The sequence below is a fragment of the Rhodnius prolixus genome, unplaced genomic scaffold (genome assembly GCF_049639745.1).
Source record: "Rhodnius prolixus isolate KJV_2025 unplaced genomic scaffold, Rpr scaffold_2, whole genome shotgun sequence".
Taxonomy (NCBI): domain Eukaryota; kingdom Metazoa; phylum Arthropoda; class Insecta; order Hemiptera; family Reduviidae; genus Rhodnius; species Rhodnius prolixus.
Window position 1 is genome coordinate 22,891,530 of NW_027411592.1, and position 18,235 is coordinate 22,909,764.

The 18,235-nt window shown below is 33.7% G+C and overlaps 1 protein-coding gene and 1 long non-coding RNA gene across 4 annotated transcripts in view; one reads left to right on the plus strand and one right to left on the minus strand.

Annotated features, from left to right (window-relative positions):
* LOC141450447 (TBC1 domain family member 30-like) overlaps positions 1 to 18,235 on the minus strand; it is a 76,798-nt gene that overhangs the window by 30,054 nt on the left and 28,509 nt on the right. The gene's annotated exons all lie outside the window — the stretch shown is intronic.
* LOC141448614 (uncharacterized) lies at positions 5,186 to 12,312 on the plus strand. The gene is made up of 3 exons (XR_012455168.1): positions 5,186 to 5,549; positions 11,325 to 11,451; positions 12,181 to 12,312. It is a non-coding gene; the product is annotated as an uncharacterized lncRNA (long non-coding RNA).

The following is an 18,235-nucleotide window of genomic DNA, read 5'->3' on the forward strand; positions in this document are numbered from 1 at the left end:
CTAATAATTTACATAATATACTCAGGTTTACAACGCTTTACAAAGTGGTGAGGTGATTATGCTTAGCACTTGCAATGGCAAGTTGAGGCACTAGGGGGCTGGAGCAGAGCCAATAGTTAAGAACTGGCGGAGGCGATAGAGGCGAAGTTTCCCTTTAAAAGTAGGGTAACATAGACAATTTAGTGCAATAGTGAATATAGATTTTGTAGATAAAATCTTTTTCATTTATATTATCTTTTTTCATTTTTATTTCCTTTTAGTAGAATAGAATAGAAAAAGCGGGACCTACGCCCCACGGCACCGCAGCCGCAAGAGGCTTATTGTGCTCTCCCCTTAGGATCTAGTAGACGAAACATTCCCTACTAAAGAGGTTGAGGACTTACCCTATTAGTTCTTTTTACGCTACTATCTCCTTTGGTCTCAAAGATCCAAAGGATTCAAAGCGCAACCACTCGATTGCAACGCAATCGTACGACAAGTGAGAGGCCGTCTTCTCCTCTTCCTAACACCATCTGCACAATGGTTCCGAGCTAATAAGCCCCCCACCTTTTACACAGATGCTACCTACCATGCCCCTTGAATAGGTCTGTAATCAGAGTAATCCGATTTCTACCCAAGCACAGAGTCTCTTCAGTTCTTTGTTTACACAACAAAGGCCTCATTACTGTTACTGTGTTTGACCCCAGGACATATCGCCCAGTTCTTTACATGCTCTCTCCAGGCCCTGTCTATTGAGAGCCACAAGAACTGCACCCTTGGTGATTCCCAGGACAGGTTCCTCTTAGTAGGTTAGAAAAGTATTTTGATAACGTTAAAGTTTCTATTTAATATTCCGTTTTGAGGTAACCCGTGAGACTGGAAATGATTTTTAGAAAATGATCTCAGTGTGAACAAACTATCTCGTAAACTAAAAACCGCAGGAACCTGAAATTTTGCATTTAGTTTGATTCCTACCGGGGAACTTGACTGTAACCTAGCGATCAAACCGGAAATACTTTACTCAACAACTTTTTGAGTTTTTTAAGTTGGCTCTGACGATTTTCTTCAAACTATCTACTCGTGGCGGTCTGCAACTTATTGGAAACTGTTTCCTAGGAAATTCGATTGTTACATTTGAAGGAGAGAGTTGGGTAGGCTCCTCTAAAGGACTATTTGCAATACTGGTTTTTGTTTTTTTGGCATATAAATTATAAGGTAAGGGATAATCGTGTTGGTGAAATTCCGAGTCCTTAGAAAATTTCAAAATTATCCCTTCACGCAATGGATTCTTCATTTTTTCAGATTTATTTTTTTTTTTTTTCGTAAAAATGGCTGATTTCCCGCCGTTAGAGCGCATCAGTGTTGAAACCATCGCGTGTTTCTCCTGACGATCGATTCACCCCAACTTTGTGCAACACCTGACAATGTCCGTTGCAAGAGGTAAGAAATGTTCCTTATCCCAAAAATATTTCAATTTTTATAGTTTAGTTTTAGATGGGCGTCTTGGCCGATTTTAGCATTTACTCAGACTGAACATTCTATAGAACTCATTGCAATTATCATCCTACTAGATGCGAATAACAATAACAGCTGCAATAATAGTTATTCTACCGCGTAAAAAAGTATTTTTGATTCCCTGCACAGGCAAATATTTTTATAAAACCATGTTTTTGCATAAGATCAACTTTTATTACTTTTTAAGGAAAACAGATACGATATTGTTGTGTTGCTTTCTTGGCGAAAGATTTTTTTAAGTTTTTCAAGAAATTTCTTGCTGAAATTGACATCGAGCTGTTTTAGTTGAATGCTATGTTGAATTTTTTTTGAAATAAAAAATGTAATTAATAGACATAAGGGGCAACAGGTGTCAGAAAAAGAACAAGTCTGTGGTTAAATTTGTCAGGATTTCACGGCTCTGGTACTCAGAACCATATGTGCACACCTAAAATGTAAGGAAGGTGATTTAATTCGCTGGAAGTTAAACAACAACAAAAATGCTAGCAGTGGAGCAAATATGAAAACATGTTGCAATATTTTAAATTTGAGAAAATTTGGAATCCAAACACCTATTTTGAAAGAAAAATTATGCTGTACTCTGCATTAAGAATCAGCATTTCATTGATGATCAGCAGCAGCACATGGATGATGACGTTAACAGGAAGGCTGAACAAGTTGTAGTAAGTAAAACAAAATGGAAGCAGAAGGTAAATAATGATGAAAAAAAGAGAAAAGAACGTTAAAGAAGAACAGCAGAAATAAAAGAAAGCACAAAGCAAGCACAAAATAATAATGTCTCAAGGAGGAATAAGGTTTTGAAAAGTAGAAAATGGAAATAAATGTAATGAAGAAAACTGCAGTGATCCTGTGACTTCTGAAAAGGAAATAGAAACTAATTAACAAACATCAAGTATTAATAAATTGGGTGAGTTTTACAGTGAGAATGAAGATTGTGAAGGCAGCAAAAAAGGTGAATCTGAAGCCGCAGATGAAAATCGTAATGTTCAAAGGTTTAAACAGTAAAGGAAAAATCATGGGCGTGACGCATGAAAGAGATGAAAATATGGGTAGGGAAGGAACAACCAGATTGCAAGTGTTAGAGAAAGTGCTAGTAGAACCATTATCAGAAATAAAAATCGCTGACAAAAAGACAAAAGATAGAGATCAGGTGAACAGCATGAATGGGATGCAATTAAAATGGTACCGCTATCAGTCTAATAGTTCTACAAGCTAAGGAGGAGGCGAACAGTTAGGAAGCTGAGACCATATTTAGTGGCTTGGGTGGTGAGTTAGATGCTCTGCTTTGGGCAGATGATACCTAAGTTTAAGATTAAGGGTCGTACGAACTGAAAAAGGAAAATACATAGCACATATTTAGTAAACAAGTGTCAGATTCTGGAATTTTTTTAAAGGAAAAAAGAACTATACATCGGAGTTTTCTTGAGTAAAAAGCAGTAAACTATTAGGATGGATTCTGAGCTGATATTGAACCTACCACTCCGTTAATCCCCTGAATGGCAATTAAAGAAAAATTATTATATTATATTACGAGTATATTATTAATAAATTATTCGCAAGATAATCTCAAAAAAATAAAATATATAAAAATAATAAAACCTTAAGGGCGCCACGGTAGCCGAGCGGTTAGAGGCGAGACCTGCGAAGCTAATATGTATGGTGGTACTGGGTTCGATTCCCGGACTTAGGTCTAGGATTTTATTTAAGGTTAATAAAAGAAATTTACAGTAAAGTATGTTTGCTAGTCGCCTCCGTCCACGACACCTAATAATTGGTAGTTGGACGTTAAGCCCCGCCTGAAAAAATAGGCGATTACTTTACTTTACTTTTTTTAATAAAACCTTTATCTCGCTTTTAGCAGCACTAAAAATACCAATTTACTAATAAATAAATAATTAAAAAAACAGGGCAAGTACTCGTATTTTACGCTTTTTCTATCAATAATAGTTTCCGAGAAAATACGATATAAATCTACGAGTATGGATCTCGTTGAATATAAAAGTAAGTGTAGGTGTACTCGTATTTGTAACTTAAACGCTGCAACATCATAGCTCCGGATTCGATCAAATTTGGCGCATAAATTGCAAGGATAAGATTCAAGATTGGGAATATCAGAATGCTTTGTAAGAATATTTTGCTGGCAAACTCAAGATATTCGATAAATTTTATTCAAAATTCTCGTGGTACATGAACGAATCTGGGCAATCTCAGAGGTTTTAATCTACAACTTGATCTGTTTGCCAATCAGCTAAGAACGACTTACCCTACTTCCCTACTTGAAGTACAATATTTCTAGTCATAAAGAGTAACTTAAGAGTTTTACGAAGACCGCTAGAAAGAATTTTGACTTTGAACGAAGATTTTAAGATTCCTTTTATTGAACAGAAGTTTAGTCAACACTTTTAACGCTGGTGAATGTTGTCACCACCTCACCAATTTCTTTGTTTTTTTCGACGGAAGGCTATCGAATGCATTCTGTACTACAGCTTGCTTTCCACGTACTCATATTCTTTGAGAATAGACATTTGATCAGTATGATTGTTATATAAAGTGAAATCTCTATTTTAAATCAGGCAGGCTGTAGTTTGAATCTAAGTTTTTAACTAAAGTAATTTTTTTCTGATTTATTTCACAGTAAAAATTTCAGTGAACTTTCTCTTTAGTTGATACCCAGTTTGTTTATTAATATATATTATCCATTTTTTGTTTTATATTTCAAAGGTTTAGAATTATAAAAGAAAAGAATTGAGAGAATATTATGTCGACGTTCCGATGATGAAATCGACTAAATACTGATTCATACTAAAACTGAGCAGAGCTACTTAGACAGTCCAAGAGACTTCCTGGACTATCGACAGCAGGCATGCAACTTCCACCTCTCCCGATGATGCTTTAAAAAGTCCATTTACTTTTTACAACTTCGGTGGGTTACAGATTTATGGGATTATAAACTGGATTGGGCCTCAGATGTTCTGGACGTTGAAGAGCCTGGGTCCCCAAACAACATGCGGCCCCCTGAGGCCATTTATCCGGCCCCCGCCGCCCTACCGAAAGAGGCACCTCTTTCATTGGTGGTCAGTAAGAGAAGCACAGGATGCATTCTCAAAGCGCAGCGGGCATCACTCACGTACAGTACTACTTCCGGTGACGCGGGACGCACATGTCACGGCTCCGGAAGCAGTGAGAAATAACAGCAGTAGTAGGAAGAAAGGCAAAGCACTATAACTAAACCGGATATTGATCATCTCATTAGCCAAAAGCAGGTCCATAGTTTCTATTGAAGTACTGGGCAGTTTGTTGATTTAAATTTACTTGTTCTTTATGTTAAATATTGTATTTGTTCTCGTTTTGTTTTTTTTACTTTAAAATAATATACTAATAATAATATAAAATAATATCCCTGTAAAGTGTGCATAGGAATTTGTTCATAGTTTTTTTTATAGTCCGGCCCCCCCAACGGTCTGAGGGACAGCAAAGTGGCCCCCTGTGTCAAAAGTTTGGGGATCCCTGTTGAAGAGGTTAGAGTTCATTACTCAGACGCCGATTAGGAAGGAGACATAGTTTCTGTTGAAAAATCGTGTTCCTATTTACTGAGGTTCGATCAGGTGAAAAAAGTTTATTTTTCTGCAACCATGTAGGGAAGTTCTCATTACTCAATTAAAATCAGCTGTGTAATGCCCAACTTCCCTCACTAGTGGGGAAAAATTCCCATTAGTGTCACTTTCCGCACTAGTGTGTGGAAAAACTTTATTGTGCTTCCTTGATATAAGAAGTTTTGTTATTAACATAAATATTTTCTGTAAAACTTTAATAAGCTTATTTAACGTAACTAAATAATTAAAAAACGAATATTAAACAATAAAATAAAAATTGAAAGGAATATAGAAATAAAAATAATACTTTAATAAATAATTAGATATTTTTAATTATAACAGTTAAAAAGGTTATAGTGTTACCTTACAGAAATTTAAAATGGATTCTAGTGATTCCTGTTTAGAAAACACTCCTCCATCAATAAAAGAAACAGCAGAAAATGTAATAAGTAATGTAAATACGTAAGTAATGTAAATAATTGTAATATAACAATAAATGTTTATAATAAATAAATTACTTTTTGTAGACTGTAAAAATGAAATTTTTAATTTTTTTAGTTAATAAATCTAATGGTTGCAGAAAAAATATAATATTTAACTCGAGTGTAAAGTATTTTCCACACTTGTTAAATAAATAACTATTGAAAACCAGTTTTAATTGCAGTTTCGAAATCGATTTTTTTTTTAAGCCTAAGGCAAAAAAGTACGCAATAAACATTCAAAATAATAATATATACCTAGTAGTTGAATTACTATTGTTAAGAAAGGTATTAAAAAACAATAAAACGTTTTAAGTCAATATATTTTGTGCGTAAGGACCATAAAGTGATTATTTGCAATTGGTGCAAAGTTTAATCAAGGTGGATACCTGTATGTATAAAATTAAAAATATCAGTTGAAAAACGAGAATTCATTGCATCTTGGACAAATATTTATTTTTTTTAAAACAAGCCTGAATACGAAAGTTCAGATCTAATTGATTCTGGCAGCCACAAGGTTTTAGAGCCTAACATTTAGCGTAACTAGTTATGAATATGTGGAGAAAAATACAAAATTTTGCTGATGAGCTAGGAAAAGAGATTTAAATACCAACGTAACAGAACTACAAAACGTGCAAAAATGGCTTCAAAGAACAAAGAGTAGACAAATATTTGTGACATTCTGGACTATGAAAAAGTATTTTTCCAGTTGATTTGTTGGATCAATGAGGTTTAGTTATTTAAGAAAGTAAAATGCTTTAAAGGTTTAGTGAGTTTGTGAAAATATTTACTGAACTGTGGAACCACACGTCCCATCTATGCTTTCTTCAAAGATAGTCAAGGTTTTTAGTGTATTTTGGGGGGGAAAAAACTGATAATAAAATTCAGAAAGAAAAATCTTATGTTGAATATTTGTAAAATCTAAAATTAATTTTTAAAGTAAACTTTATTACTTGTTTAATCTAAAAGTTCTAAAAACTATTAGAAGATAACTTGATGAACTTTTACTTAGTTAGTACAAGATTTTAGCTATTCTACATTACATTCAATTTTAGTAAACAATGTTTAATTGAACAAACAATATTTTTGCGATCCTCTGAATATGACTAACTTATTTTAGATAGAAGATAAGCGGGTGAGCACGGTGAGAACTACCACAAAAAGAAATCTAGCCAAACGATTTGCTTCTCCGCGAAAAATGTTTTCTGAGATTAAAAATTTGATCGAAGATGTCTCTGGCGATTTTAATAAATTTGAAATGCAATTGTATTAAACTATCGCTCCTATTTGAAAAATAAGTAAAATAAAATCCTATAAAACTGAATTTTACAAGGATTTTACTCAAATTTTCTCTAAAATAAGAATCCGTAAAATCTTCAGTGTAAACACTAGCGTACATGGGACACGAAGTGCATACAGTTGGCTAAAAAACTACTGACATCAGTGTTCTAATTATCTTAGTTAAGAAAACAAAGCTTACAATCCGTGTTTCAGATCAGATGACTTCTTATTTCAAGAAAAAATTTTGCAACGTTATATCACGAGTCAACTTGGGAACATTAAGTTCACAAATGAAGTCTACACGAACTTTTACTTTGTTTGAAAGCATTATTCATGGTAAATTGATATTAACGGTTTTCTGAAGGAAGTGGTAACTTGATACTTCCTTAAAGGACGACATCAATATAGGTGCGGTCCTGTCACATAATAATAAAAAGAATTCTCTTCCTTCACTGTGCTACAACCGCCAGCGAGTGCTGCCTCCACTGCTAACGGTCCCCAAGTCTGGCCGCCTTCCTAGCTTAACTTCGGACGCCCTTTATACGTCAAAAAATTTCTCACCAAGTTTCGTTAGAGGCTAATAGAACCTACAAAGTTTGAATTATTTATTACGTCTCAGCTTTCATAATTTTCTGGGGAAGACAGAATTTTAGAAGAGAATAGTTTAGATAAATCGGTAGTTGGACCTTAAGTCGCCTGGGAATGTAAGCGATTACTTTAGTTACGCAATATTATTCTTTGAAGCTTAATAATAATTAAGTTTAAACATCACTTTGAATTTCTCGGACGGCTATAAGTCAGGGGTGAAGGAAAAAACTGGAGAGACGCAGTTTTCTATTAAAAAATGACTGATTACGGCAACTGCAGGCAAATTTAGGCAGAAAAGCGTAAATTCTCTATACAAAATTTATCAACCTCTGATAATGAATGAATGCCCGTTTCCGGTCCGTAATATAAAAAAAAAAAAGTTGTGCTGTAATGGGGAACCCTAAAGATAAAAGTTAATTACATTTTATTTGCATTTCTAAATTTTTTCTTGAACTTAAAATAATTTAAATAAATAAATACTTCTTCGATCTAATCGCAACGCAAAGTTTTGTATTTTCGCGAACTGTACGTTGTCCAGTCTTGTTTTAGAAGTTCAAATAATTTCACGGCATTTTATTTGGACCCGAATACTAGAGGTTAAGAATATTTCTAGCATAATTTAGATATCAACTGCAATATTGTTAATTTTCCGTGAAATTTTGTCACAAATACAATTTTTGGAATTCACAAACATAACAAAATGTTTTTATCTAGAGTAAGTGGGTGTGAACAGAATATCTCAAGAACTAAAAATTGCAGAATACTCCTCCTCACTTGGTACATCGTTTTGATGCTGTTGTCCCTCCTAACTCTACCATTTTGGACGCAATCCATCACTTTAAAAGAACTTTACCAAAGCGTTTTTTTGCCACAATATTTTATAAAATGGTTCCAAAGATTTACTGCCAGACCGTGAGCCGTACCTGTCCTACAAAACGATCTTACGTTGGCATTTTACCTCCGTAATCGCTCACTAGCTGAACGCCTTACATTTAAAATTTATGACTGAAATTGTAATTTCAGGTAAAAAAAAAATTGATCAGTGATTCAGTCTAGTACGTGAATTGTAGTTGATTGTTAACCTGTTAAGTGAGTTCGATGTGTATACTCGTTGTGAAAAATATAAAATTGCCATTAACATAAAAACTCGAAAATTTAATAAAATACAATAAGAATATTATTTGGTGGGATGTTTCCTTTACCTTACCAGTAGAACTGCCAAGTATTTTATAAGGAGAGGAGTGGAGGGAGTCAGCCAAATGATAAGTGGTTGGTACATGTTTGGTCTCCGCATTAAAGATTGGGAATTACGCACACAAATAGAAGCTCTCAACTTGTGCAATGCCGTTTTTACCTTAGATAGAGGTTCAGACCTCAGTACGAGCATGATTTCATCCTACACAGAATTCAAAGCTCTTTTCTTCCTTGTAAAAGCTCTTGCGTCTCTAGTTAACTAGGCAATGCATACGTGAAGCGGTGCAAGATTTTGAATGAGCACAGAATGTTCTGGTAATCTCAAGCCCTAAAAATTGCAGAAAAAGTGCTTGCAGTGACTATTATGACGTTGTAAACTTTTGGTTGTTTTACCCTGCGTTCGACGTGTATACACGTCATTGTCTGTTTTTAATTCCGCACACTGCGGGGGGTTTTAAAAATTAAATTCCACGCTTAACTGGTTAATTTCTCAGAAATCAGACTTACGAGTCATACTAGAATGGCTCGTTTTCTACAGATTATATCAGTACCTCGGAGGTATACTATGTCACATTTTTAATTTTTTACAGGAGAGCAAATGAAAGATCTTTTTCGCGGTTTGTTCTTACTTATAAGTCCACGGGAGTTATTTCTCTTAAATCTTTGGTGGATAATAAGTAACATAGATGCACGTTAACAGATGGTTGAGTAATAAAAAAAATAATTTTGTATTAGAAACATTAAAAAAAGAAATTTTGAAAAATGGGCTTAGTGTTGTATACCACCGAGGTACTGATATAATCTGTAGAAAACGAGCCATTCTAGTATGACTCGTAAGTCTGAATTCTGAGGAATTAACCAGTTAAGCGTGGAATTTAATTTTTAAAACCTCCCACAGTGTGCGGAATTAAAATCACGACAATGACGTGTATACACTAATTTTAACTAATTTTGGAACGTTTAAATTTTTTAAAAACTTACAAATTATAAAATACTGAAACAAAAGTTTGAAGACATGTAACAAGATAAGCAACAAGCCTGTTACAGATGAAAGTACAAGCAGTAAACAATAACTCCAAAATAAAAACTAAAGAAAGAATTTTATTGGAGCTGATCCATTAGTTACGAGGCTCTGCAAGTACCAGCAGTGCAGTTTGCTAAAACATTTATGTCCTTCGATCTGTTACAGTTACTCCTGTAGAGCCCTTAAATTGCGCTACTATATTTCGGTTACTTTTTTTTAAAAAAAAAAGTGTCCATAACTTTAGAAAAAGGAACTTAAACCACTCCCTTCAAATTTACGAAATTGTGATTTCATTAAATAAAGTGGTTGGTTTTAAAATAAACTCGAGTAAAACTTTCACTTCTCTTACTTCCTGAAATGTAAAATTCTAATGAGCTGCTTAAAAAAAAAAAAAGACTACTCTATAACTAAAGAAGTGCCATGGATTTAAATCCAATCACAATCGCTGATGTTTATTGGAACGTTATTATAGTGAAGTCACTATGCTTTCCATGAATACCGATATTCACTTCCGGCAACTTATAAAATATTTACTCCAAGATCACAGACTAAGATAAAGTGATATGGAAGATAAAGTATAGAGGTAAAGAAGACAATTTAAATTCAAGAAAGAAGGCTGCAGGAAAAAGGAGAAACATTCAAGCCATTATTAGATTAAGCTGAAGACAAATATAAAGAGATTTCTACAAATTTGATGAGGAAATCTTTCTTTTGGAGCCGGTGAATAATTCCTAACAAAACTCCAAAGAAACAGAATAAAAATTTCAGTAACTTAATTCATTGAAATTCCTTGCATCTGTCCTAATCCAATTGTAATTGGCTACATTGGTTCTCGTCTCTGGACCACTTTTTGTTGAAAATAACTTCAACATAGTTAATGTTGGACTGCAAGCGTTTGCTGATACTAAAGCCGAGGAATTGAATATAAGCGAAGGAGATTAGCTGGTTGAAGAAAGGCTTCAAATAGTCCATCACGAAGAGCAATACTTATTTACATTTATACAATATTACTCTAATACTTCTTTAATGTTGAATATAATTTTATTTTTATTTTTAAATTAGTTTAAACCTTTTTTGTATCTCTATAATTATGTTATTTAAAAACGTTACTTTGAGAGTGTTCGGCTAAGACTTAAACATTATAATTATAAAAAAACAAGTAAATAAATTTTGAATTTTGAGACCATAAAAGGTTAAAATACCAATGAATGTTAAGTTTGAAATAATTAGGTAGTTTAAACCATAAGATAGTAAAAATATAATTTTAAAAAATGTAAAGAAAATTATTTGTTTAACTTGTTAATAAAAGTAAGATCAGGTTCAACGTTGAAAAATTAATAAAATTCACGCTTCAGGTCGTGGATGAAAGTTGAAAAATAATTTTATTTAGAACTAATTCCCTTTTAATTTTTACTTCTTTTAATGGATGAACGCTAAATGCTTTAAATAAATTGCTAAGGGAGTGAAAACGCCAGCAAGGCTGACCTGGGCTAAATACTTAGCTAAAGGTCATGTTCATGTTCTCTTCTATTCAAAAGTCAGCCTTGATTTCTATCAACAGCAATAATAATTTCAAATTAATTTCATTAACAATAATTTAAGTTTCGTGTAATTTAATTAACGGTAATAATTGCTTCTAAGTATTTTACTTATTTATTTTCATAATTGCAGGTCATTTGTAACATTGTTATTCATATCATTATGGACGTAGAGCAAAATTCAGATCAGAGGAATTTAGCATACATGCTTCATACACTACTCCTTGGAAATAACTTCAAGCGTCGTGCAGCATTTACGGGTAACGTTTCTAAGTTGAGTCATTTGTCAATGTTAAGTCCTAAGTGCCTCACACTACGTGATATGTTGTTTCAATAAACTGGAGGCTTCTGTCCATCTCTAGCGCTAAAATCCTCCAGGGTCTGGGCCTCCTCAATGGTCCCCTCTATCTTCAGCCCCTCTAAGGTCTTGATAGATCGCACAGCCATCTTAATAGCGGTCTTCCTCGTCTCCTACTACCGTCTGGATTCCTGATAAGTAGTTTCCGAGGGATCTCGTGTCTATCTATTCTTTTCATCCAAATGGACCAACGTTCTTGATTTCAAAATCAGGCTCGACAAATAACTGTTCAATATTCTTTATTTTTCTCGCCCACCAGTGGTTATTGGCAGCGCCAAATATATTCTTTAGAATTTTCCCGTAGGCATATCTTCTAATAATCTATTATTTAATTTCTTCTGAAAGTGTGTGGTCTCTTTTGAATTTGAGAATAATGCTACTTCTGATGTAATATAAAACAAATTAAACCTTATTTGAAGATTGAACCAGGTTTCCCATTTTGAAGATATAATAGTATACCTAAAAGTCCTTGAGTTCGAAACACTGCTTTCACTGGCATTCTGAAAACTTTTCACTACCTCTCCCGTTTTTGTCAAGGCAGTAAAGACATTTAGAATACGAGATGATCCATAAAATATAGAATAAAAAAGTTTTGTGTACATTTATGTTGTATTGCAAATTTTGTTACCAGAAAGCCGTACTGCGGTACAGACAGCCATGTAAAGAGATTGAAGAAAGATATTGACTGAGACAGAACACCACTGGTCTGGCAGTGGGAAGATCAGCAAGTGGAAGATTAACAGCTCCGCCTCATCTCCAGAATCGATATGAAGATTCTGGTGAGATCACACTCTTTTCCTTCATCCCAACATTTGCAGGCAAGATCTACTGCATTGGGAGATCAACTTTCAATTTTGAAATTGTTTCTCCAAAATCCCAATATACCTAAATTATTTATTTAATAATTATTACAATTAATTTAGCTTTATATGTGCAGTTTCATTTTTAATACTGTACAAACAAGAATATGTTACAAAAGAAAATTGTTTGGTAAGGTAAAAAGATGGAATAAATAAGTGAATCTTTTCATCTATAATAATAATAATAATCTAGGTTATTTATGGAAGTCCAATATTAAGCTCCTAACCTAAATCCTTCTTTACAAAGGAATGAAATTTAATACAAAATGTATTATTCTTGAATCCCTTAATATAAACGTTGCACTTAATTTAATTCTCTCTTATAACGTAGAAACATTATATTATAGTTCACTAAAATATAAAAGCATAATCTTTTAAAAGAATAATATGAAACTTGAAAACACAAATGTGAACTCACTTACTAAAATTCTCGATGTTCTAATTTATACATGTTTTCAGTTTCAAAATTTTAAAACATATTTGATGGTTACAAACTTTATCCAGATTATAAAACTGAAAATTACTGATACATTACTTTGATCTTAGCAAAGAACAAAAAACGAAAAACCAGATTAGAAGCAAACCAACAAAGATTATCGCCTGTTAATCGAATTTTTCCCGACTAAGAGTCCTAGACGATAAAGACAAAAATTAAAAGTAGAATCCTCGAGGTAATTAGTATTCGTGATGAAGTTCGTATTAAGAATGGAAGGCAATAAATAATAAACGGAACAGGAATTCTACAATTAGCCTCAATATAAGGCCATCAATCGACATAGTCGAAGAGAATTGGCTGAACTCAACCAACTGGTAATGGTACTATCAATTATTTATTAATAATGGACGAGAACCGTCCAACCAACTTGACACATTATGCTAAGATTGCTGGCAAGAGAGCCAAGTCAGGCTAAGACGAAAATTGGTGTTAAGGAAGCTTTCCAATGTTAAGTTTGAATAAGGCCAAGAGAAAATAAATCGACCAGAAAAGGGAGACATGAAGAATATCCGTAACATCGCAGTGGTGTTAGTGATGAATTGAATGACGATTACAGTTTAGAGGGAAGTTAAATGCGTCATCAGAATGTCATTAAAAGAATTAAGCTTGGAAAATTAATTATTTCTCAAATTATTCGTTTTTTGGTTACTATGGATGGCTTATTAATGGTTACTAATAAAAGTTATTCATCTAAATTTATGCATGTTCATGTGAAGTTTAGAATTTGGTAACCGACATTTGTCGAAAATTCTATTTTGTAAAGTGATATGATTGTGGAATTTCCTTAAAACTCAGAACTTTATCACAACTTGTTTATCTCTTCTTCATAATATATATGATACAGAACATGTACTAACATGATAGTTTGGGGAAATGCCTACCAATCGACTTCTTACAGAAGTTAGCAACCTGTAAAATGTTTCAAATAAACTTTGTACATTGCCGTGAGTAAATATGATGTAATACTCGGTTTAAAGTGAATCGTTGGAACCGCTTTGAGAAAATGTCAAAACAGTGAAAAAAAAAAACAATTCTGTGAAGAGTATTGATGTCCCTGAGGTAATTTCCGGTTCTTAAGGGGAATAAAATCGAAATTTTTAACATTTTTCTGTTTTTTGGATATTCTGCCCAGACAAACATTCATATTTAATAATTTTTCAGTCGCAGAAAATATATTTTTTTAATTTCTGAAGAAAAACATAGTTGTTTCAGAAAATTCATTAGATAGCCTATCCACTTCTTGCCACCGATACTGAAAATGTCCTGTTCAATATCTCGTTAATATGTATCGTTTTTTATCTGGAATTTTTCTTTTTATATTTTATAGATTTGGGAGTTCATGGTATTTAATTCCAATAAGAATAATTTTTAACCTTTTAAGTTTCAAGTTTTTGTATACTTTTGTTTACTTGCTCGCAGTACTTTCTAGAAATTCTTCAATCTCGCCTCTCTTCGTCTTGCGAGGGAGGATTTCAGGAAGAAAGGGGAGCATACGGTGCAACGGAGTAAGGCGTTATCTTATGCCCATCTGTTTCTCCAAAGAGCCTGGTAGTTCAATATTCCAGTTAGGCAGTACCCAGATATTATAGGTCAAGGAAATATCCTTCCTGGAGGCATTGATTGGAAAAACGAGTTAGGCGCAAGGGAGTGGTTGGTTATCTCAATCTGATGGCTTCCCAATCTCTAGGGCATTCCTTATTGGTGCAATCAGGTTGGAAGAATGTATAACGTTCCCAACACTCTAATTTGGGGTACCATCTTTAGAACCTCTCTTTAGAGGAGTGGTCGAAAGAGAGGTGCATGAAGCAGCCGAAAGGGATCTCTGGCTAGGCTCTCCTCTCCTTCCTAGAACTTCTGTGCATAGCCTGGTCTTCTTCATCGGGAGAATTATTATCAAAAATCTAGGCAATGTTAAGATACCAAGGAATCCTGGAAGCCTTCACAACCGACTCCCCGCTGCCATAAAGACTTTGAGGAAATTGTTGCAGAGGAATGTACCTTACCTAGAATCTAAAAGTATTCCTAAAAGGGAAGCTTCTTTATAATATTTAGAACGGGAGGAATAAGTTGCCTCCTGGGAGTAGTTATCCTTAACTACCAGCTCCAACTTCTCCTCCTAGAATTTCCCTAAAGAACATTTATCACTACCTGAGGATGTTGCAGTTTGGATGGTCCCTGCTAGCACTAGTGGGAAGGAACTATAGTTCTAAATAATGAATGTGTAGCAGAATGCTCTGACAACAAATTTAAAAAAGAAAGAAAAGAAGAAGAAGATATCTAGAGCATTGAAAGACCCACAAAAAACTTTTACTTTAAAAACAAAAAATTAACATATTCATGTTGATGGAAAGCATGATAAACCCTCAGTTTAAACACTAGAGATATCATATAGCAGGCTGCGCATGTAAGCAGTGAGGAAATTCAATATTTTATCTTAAGCGCGTTCTAATTTTCATTCTCTGTAGACCCAGATTTTTATTGCAGCAAATCAATAGAAATAGCAAAGTAGCCACTAACTCTCTTCTTCACTCAACTTAAATATCAATTGTTTCATTCTTAATTAGCCTTCAGGGAGTATTTGACCAAATTGCCTCTGGGCAGAGAAGCTTATTTGCAAAATACACTATTTCTTCCTGATTAGCTTCATTCAATTATTTAGTTAAGGTAATGAACATTTCAGAAATTTCTTTAAATTATATATGAGGAAAAATCGACAGTCCATAAAAGAAAAGCTGCATTTCGATGATGATAATAATAAGAAATAACATTGGTTCGGAAATTCATTTCGCAAAACGAATTATCGGAGGGTTAAAATTTACTTTACTGAGCAAATGCCATTTTATATATAAAATAAATGCATAAATGGTACATAAATGGAACCAAGTTGTGTTTTCAAAAGTTTTTAATATTATAAATTGCATTTATAAGTTTAGTTGTATAGATCGAACCTGTCCAGATCAGGTCATCGCAACTTTAGTGTAGTAACTAGCTTTAGTGGCGTTAAACGTCGACGTATCATCAACTGTGATTCTAACAAGGCTTCTAATCAAAGGATAAATGGATAGATAGTGTTTCATTTACATTCACACTATGACAATGGACAATTGATCCGTCTGCCAAACTAACCAAAGGATATATTTTCGAACATTGTGAGATGAATTGTTTAAGCAAAATGTACATAATTAATTTAGTTTAAAATTAATAAAGCATATTTAGCATAAAATCATAAGTGGAAGTAAAATTCTCTGATGATAGTTGGAAATCCAAAACCGATCAGGAATATGAAAAAACATGCCATACTCGACGCTTAAAATCAACGATGTTATCTACCACTACGGATTTAACTACATTTTTAAACATTAAAAGAAAAAAAATCTGTCTGGTAAAACAATTGTATTGGGAATGAACATTATAAACTGCACCAAAAAGCGTATTTGAAAACATCTTCCTTTAGAAATGTGTGTCTTATTTTCTTAAGGCAAGCTTTGCCGCAATCAGGTGTCTTTGAAGGAGGCTACTAGCAAACATTCTTTAGTATAAATTCCTTTTGTTAAACATTAGTAAAAACTCCATGGTTCAGACCAAGAATCGAACCCAGTACCACAATACACATTAGGTTTGTCAGCCTCTAGGCCGTTCGGCTACCGTGGCGCCTTGAAAATTATATATATATAACGACTTTATTATTTAATGGGCTCCAGAGAGCCAAGGAGTCGGGTGCCAACAAAAAGAAAAAACAAAATAAATATAACTCAGATCCTACAGCGGAATAGTCCAAGAAAAATAAAAGAACTGTGTAACCAAGTGGCGGATCTTCCAGCTGTTATACAAATAACTGAATAAAAATCTTTTAGTCTAACGTTATTCATTCATACATACACACCATTACCTACTTTATAATGTTAACGAAGAATTACAGCTCTAAAATTAACGCTAATGGTGTTTACAAATAGGTCGTAAAGTTCCACTACGAAGTGTCAAGTACGTAAAAAAGGGGGCGAGCTAGATTCAAAAATGCCGTTCGTGTTGACCCTTCCCATCTTAAATGCTAACTCATATCATCAACTGTATTAGCAGTGCATGTTGTTCGAGTTCATTGTATGTCTACTTTGTAATATAATTATTTAATGAACAAGTTAATCTATTATTAAGAGCTTTGTATCGATTTTTGTTTTAATAATTGAACTTTGTAGCAGAATAATTAGTGTATAGTATAAAAATGTTTTAAACTTAAAGATTTCACATTTTCTTATTTATTTTAATGAAACAACCAAAAAAAAAAAAATTTAAATGTTTGTGAAGTCAAACTAAATATTGACTGGCTAATTTTAAGATTAAGTTTTTAAAAATTATTGTTTTCAAGGTACATTCAAGGTAACTGAGGCTCTGCTCTCCGCACTCCGTTTGTAGAAATAGTCTTGTTTTTACATGCACGAAAGTATAGTTTAATTAAATTAGAGAATCTTTTATAAAGAATTAATTAAACAGGATCGAAATCAGGAACAAACTCTCAAGTATACATCACGTGGCCTTTTAGTAAGGCGCACATCGTGATTGATGATCGCCTCATCGCTTCTCATTAAGCTACCATTTCTCTTTAAGCTCAAATAACATTTCATCAGCAATAAAATGAATCAGAGTAAAAGCCTAATACTGTCCTTTTTTCCAGCTGTTTAATTTTCATTTTGAAAAACCGTTATAAAATTGTAAACAAAAGCAAAACAAAGAGCCTAATATTTTCAAATTAACGTTAGATCCATGAAATTTGATTTCTAAAGAAATGCTTATGTCATAAAACTGTCAGTAGGATGAATTCAAAATATAATAGCAATATAGACAATTAATTTCGTAAAAATGTGATAAAAATATAAATCACTTAATAACAATATTGTAAGTTACCCTGCTGCGTTTGACCGGCAGATGCCCCGGCCAAATATTTGAGCGAATTAATAATTCCACTCATTTCCAACGAATATAGGCGATAATTGAATGATGAAGAGTGTAGCACATTGCTTCTGACTATTATAGGCCCAAGCACCACCGGCCAGCAAGGTTCTTCTTCAACTAACTTGGACTCCTTCTATTGGCAATGTGTGCGATTATGTATGTGTAATACAGCCTCCCTCTTTTATTAAGCGAATTAAGGGGCCAAGCGCGCGACACCGTCGGCCACACGACTGGCGACTGTTTTGTTAGAATGATAAAAACGGAAACCTTTTGAAGGGGAGGTCATCGCTTGCGCAGAATTATTGATCGACGGCAGTGTGGGGGCCAACAGTGGGCGAGTCTTACGGGGGTCGTCGGCAGCGAAACACACATCACTGGAGTTC